The sequence below is a fragment of the Camelus dromedarius genome, chromosome X (genome assembly GCF_036321535.1).
Source record: "Camelus dromedarius isolate mCamDro1 chromosome X, mCamDro1.pat, whole genome shotgun sequence".
NCBI classification, from domain to species: Eukaryota; Metazoa; Chordata; class Mammalia; order Artiodactyla; family Camelidae; genus Camelus; species Camelus dromedarius.
Window position 1 is genome coordinate 8,563,738 of NC_087472.1, and position 5,005 is coordinate 8,568,742.

The following is a 5,005-nucleotide window of genomic DNA, read 5'->3' on the forward strand; positions in this document are numbered from 1 at the left end:
GATCTCAATTCCAACTTTAATCTCTTTACATAGCATATCATTTCTTCAAATATTTATTGTTTTGTATTGTCCTTTCTACTTTTACTATCTCATATCTACTTACTACTTCTATCTTATTTCATCCTTTCTCTCCCTACGGGAGACGTTAAAACAGAGTATCACAAGTATTGACTTGAGAGTCAGGTAGGACAAAGTTTTGTAACCCGGTTTCATCACTTACTAACTGTGTGAACTTACACAAATTAACGTAGATGGGGCTCAGTTTTCTTACATAGACATACCTTGTTTTATTGTGCTTCACTTTACTGAACTTCAGATACTGCATTTTTTGTAAATTGAGGGTTTGTAGCAACCCTGTGTTGAGCAAGTCTATTGGTGCCATTTTTCCAAAGAGTATTTGCTCACTTCCTGTCTGTGTGTCATAGTTTGGTAATTTTCACATTTCAAACGTTTTCATTATTTTTATACTTTTATGCTGATATGTGATCAGTAATCTTTGTTGTTGTCATTGTCATTGTTTTGGGGCCACAACCCACACACATACGAGACAGTGAACTTAACTGATAAATGCTGTGTGTGCTCTGACTGCTCCACCTAATGGCCCGTCCCCCATCCGTCTCCCTCTCCTTGGGCCTCCCTATACCCTCAGACACAACAATATTGAAAGTAGGCCAGTTAATAACCCTACCATGGTGTCTAAGTGTTCAAATGAAAGGAAGAGTTGTCTGTCTCTCACTTTAAATCAAAAGCTAGAAATAATAAATCTTAGAGGGAGGCATGTCGAAAGACCAAGATAAGCTAGAAGTGAGACCTCTTGCACCGAACAACCAAGTTGTAGATACAAAGGAAAAGTTCTTGAAGGAAATTAAAATGCTACTCCAATGAACACACGAATGATAAGAAAGTAAAACACCCTTATGCTGATATGGACAATGTTTTAGGAGTCTGGATAGAAGATCAAACCAGCCACAACCTTCCCTTAAGTCACAGCCTAATCCAGAGCAAAACCCTAACTCTCTTCAATTCTGTGAAGGCTGAGAGGGGTGAGGAAGCTGCAGAAGGAAAGTTTGAAGCCAGTAGAGAGGTTGGTTGATGAGGTTTAAGGAAAGAAGCCGTCTCTGTAACATGAAAGTACCAGTGCTGATGCAGAAGCTGCAGCAAGTTCTCCAGAAGATCCAGCTCAGAGAATTCATGAAGGTGGTTAAACTAAACAACAGATCTTCAGTGTAGACAAAACAGCCTTCTATTGGAAGAAGATGCCGTCTAGGACGTTCATAGCTAGAGAGGAGAAGTCAAAGCCTGGCTTCAGAGCTTCAAAGGACAGGCTGACTCTCCTGTTTGGAGCTAATGCAGCTGGTGACTTTCAGTTGAAGCCACTGCTCACTTACCATTCTGAAAATCGTAGGGCCCTTAAGAATGATGCTAAATCTACTCTGTCTGTGCTCTATAGATGGAACAACAAAGCCTGGATGACAGCACATCTGTTCACAACATGGTTTACTCAATATTTTAAGCCCACTGTTGAGACCTCCTGCTCAGAGAAAAAGATTCCTCTCAAAGTATTACTGCTCATTGACAGTGCACCTGGTCACCCAAGAGCTGCGATGGAGCTGCACAAGATGAATGTTGTTTTCATGTCTGTGAATGCAGCATCCTTTCGCAGCCCATGGATCAAGGAGTCATTTGACTATCAAGTCTTATTTAAGAAAGACATTTTGTAAGGCTACAGCTGCCATAGATAGTAATTCCTGTGGTAGATCTGGGTAAAATAAACTGAAAACCTTCTAAAAAGGATTCACCATTCTAGATGCCATTAAGAAGAACATTTGTGGTTCATGGGAAGAGGTCAAAATATCAGCATTCACAGGAGTTTGGAAGAAGTTGATTCCAACCCTCGTGGATGACTTTGAGGGTGTCTAAAACTTCCGTGAAGGAAGTAACTGCAGATGTGGTGGAAATAATATGAGAACTAGAATTAGAAGTGGAGCCTGAAGATGTAACTGAATTGATGCAGTCTCGTGATAGAACTTTAGGGATGAGGAGTTGCTTCTTATGGATGGGCGAAGAAAGGGGTTTCTTGAGCTGGAATCTACTCCTGATGAAGACACTGTGAAGATTGTTGAAATGACAAGAAAGGATTTAGGATATTACATCAATTTAGTTGATAAAGCAGCCGTAGGGTTTGAGGGGATTGACTCCAATTTGGAAAGAAGCTGTACTGTGCAAAAAATGCTATCAAACATCATTGCGTGCTACAGAGAAATCGTTCCTGAAGGGAAGAGTCAGTTGATGAGGCAAACTTTACTGTTATCTGATTTTTAAAAACTGTCACAGCCACCCCAAGCTTCAGCAACCGCTGCCCTGATCACTCAGTGGCCATCAACCCTGAGGCAAGATGGTGATAACTCACCGAAGGCTCAGGTCGTGGTTAGAGTTTTCTTTTTTACCAATAAAGTATTTTTAATTAAGGTGTATACATTGTTTTCCTTGGACATAATGCTGTGGCACACTTCATAGACTTCGGTACACTGTGAATGTAACGTTTCTATGTGCTGGGAAGCCAAAAAATTTGCATGACTCACTTTATTGCAGTGGTCTGCAACCAAAGCTGTAATCTCTCTGAGGTGCTCCTATGTGTAACACGGAGAAAGGAACCAGATCCCCTTCAAATGCTGTACTATTTAAATGTCAGGCGGCAGTCTGGGTCATCATCCAGATCATCACGGGGCCGCAGGTGCGCCGGCGCCCTGGTCGGAGAAGCCTGTGCGGAGTGGGAGTAGCACGTCGCCCAGCTCACAGCAAGGGCTTCATGCAGACCGTTCTCTGGGACTCAGACCCTCCTCTCCCTGCTCTCCCCTGGCTGGCTTCTCCTCATTCTTAAGCTCACAGTTGAGATGCCGGCTCTTCAGAGAAGCCATCCCTGACTACCCTATCCAGGTCATTCTTTTCTTTCATAGAACTCACTGCAGTTGAACCTCTGTGTGTATTTGTGTACTTGTTGATTGCCTCTTTTCTGTTTCCGGCTGGAAGTTCCTTCAGGACAGAGACCATATCTTTTTCATTCACCAGTGTATTCCCAGAGGCTTGCTTAATGCTTGGTAGGCATTCAAATAATTTATAGAATGGATGAGTGAGTACATGACTATTAATTACTTTTCCCTATACTTGTAATTCTCAGTTAGGATGATTTTTGCCCCCCAGGGACCATCTGGCAATATCTGGAGACATTTCTGGATATCACAGTGGGGTGAGGTTGCTTTCTGTTGTAGTGGATGGAGGCTAGGGAGGCTGTTAACCATCTCGCAGTGCATGGGACAGCCCCCCACAGCAAAGAATTACCCTACCCAAAATGTCAATAGTGATGAGGTTGAGGAATCCTGCCCTGTACCTTGTGATGTAAGAAATGTTATCATCCTGAGAGGGTGCCAGAATAATGGTTGCATTGAAAAAGTTATTTGCATTTTAATCTCAAGTATGCATGTCATTAAAATGGTAAAGGTATCAATGAGACTCATTTCACATCTCAAGAATTAAGCAGTAGATGGCACTAGAAGACATCATAATTTTGTCTTAAATTTTTTATAGGTGAGTCTTCTTTATTATTTACCTCTTATCATAGTTAATTTCAGCCCCTTTCTATACCTCCTCATTTTTCTACTAAACTAGATATATGAAAATTATGTAGCAATATTTGTACCATTCAGTTCCACAGACGTTCAGGCTGTACTTATCATGTGCAGGGCACTCTGATGTGCATGGAGTTGAGTCACTCACCGACTTTGTCCTCAATAAGCTTATACTCCTTGACAAATCCAATATGACAAGTAGCTCATTCTAGCAGCCTCAGACCATCACTTGGAGTAATTTATCATTATTCAAGATTTCCTAGGTCTGAGATAGGCATGTCACTAGAGTATTGTGATGCGTGGCTCTGATATTCAGGAATGAAGAGAGAATCCTATTTGGCTTTCTAAAACATTCCCAAGACTTGGCCATCGAGAGTTTTTATTCCCACTGGAAGGAAAACGCACATTCTTTCCATGCTGGAGTAAACAACAGATCTGTGCTTCAGTTCAGTTAATGCCCAAAGAACCACAGAAAACATCTCACATGTTATGGGTGATTTTTGCTACAGGAACTCTAACAGAACATTTCTTCAACTTATGTTAATCAGATGCTACTTGTGTATCAGGCACTGTTCTGAGCAGTGAGGGTAAGTTTCATACCAACTGGCCTCATCAACTGATGGTAACTTAGCACAGCTGGGAACAAGTCAGTTAGATGCTGGCTCCACCCTCAAAAAGCCGAGCATCTGTAGGGGAGATACATCAAGTTAATACAGCAGCGAGATGTCCTGGGTCAATATGTGGTTTCCCATGATGCGGGGAAGACTTTCTGGAGGAAAAAAATAAGCTCTGTCTTGGAAGATAAAAGGGGCTACCACAGAGTGGATCTGAGAATAGAAGGGGGGATTAACTTGAATATGAACAGAAGTAAAAGAACGGATGACAAATGAAGACTTCATGGTGTCCCGAGGGCTGTGACCTAGAGATGTACCAATGCAAGGGTGGCATTTTTCAACATGTGCATGGCTGTGTCTTTCCAACAAAATAAGGGAAAAATTACCCAAAGTCTGTCTGTTGTGTGTCTAGGTTCATCTGCTTCTGAAATCCATTTTTTTCCACTAAGACACACTGTCTCCCTATTATGCTGTTAAACTCTTAAACAATATAATTTCTCCCCAGCAATATCATTAGTCATATGGTGAAATCTCACAGGTGACTAGGTAAAAGGACTCTGACTTTTGAAAACTTTGGATATGTGTTTGAACCAAGTCAGGTTTAGTCAAAGGAGGTGTTAGTTTTGCCTTCACCAACTCTTTGGAAAATCGTTTTCTACAAATACAAACATATTTGATCTGTTAAGACTGTTCCAAATGAATTGCTCATTTGCGTAAACATAAATTTTGTTTGGAAAACACTTGCAGGTGTAGAGACAGCTTCAA

At 41.4% G+C, this 5,005-nt stretch overlaps 1 pseudogene; it reads left to right on the forward strand.

Moving 5' to 3' along the window:
• The first annotated feature begins 689 nt into the window (after nucleotides 1-689).
• Nucleotides 690-2,881, forward strand: LOC135320203 (tigger transposable element-derived protein 1-like; annotated as a pseudogene).
• Nucleotides 2,882-5,005: the final 2,124 nt, after the last annotated feature.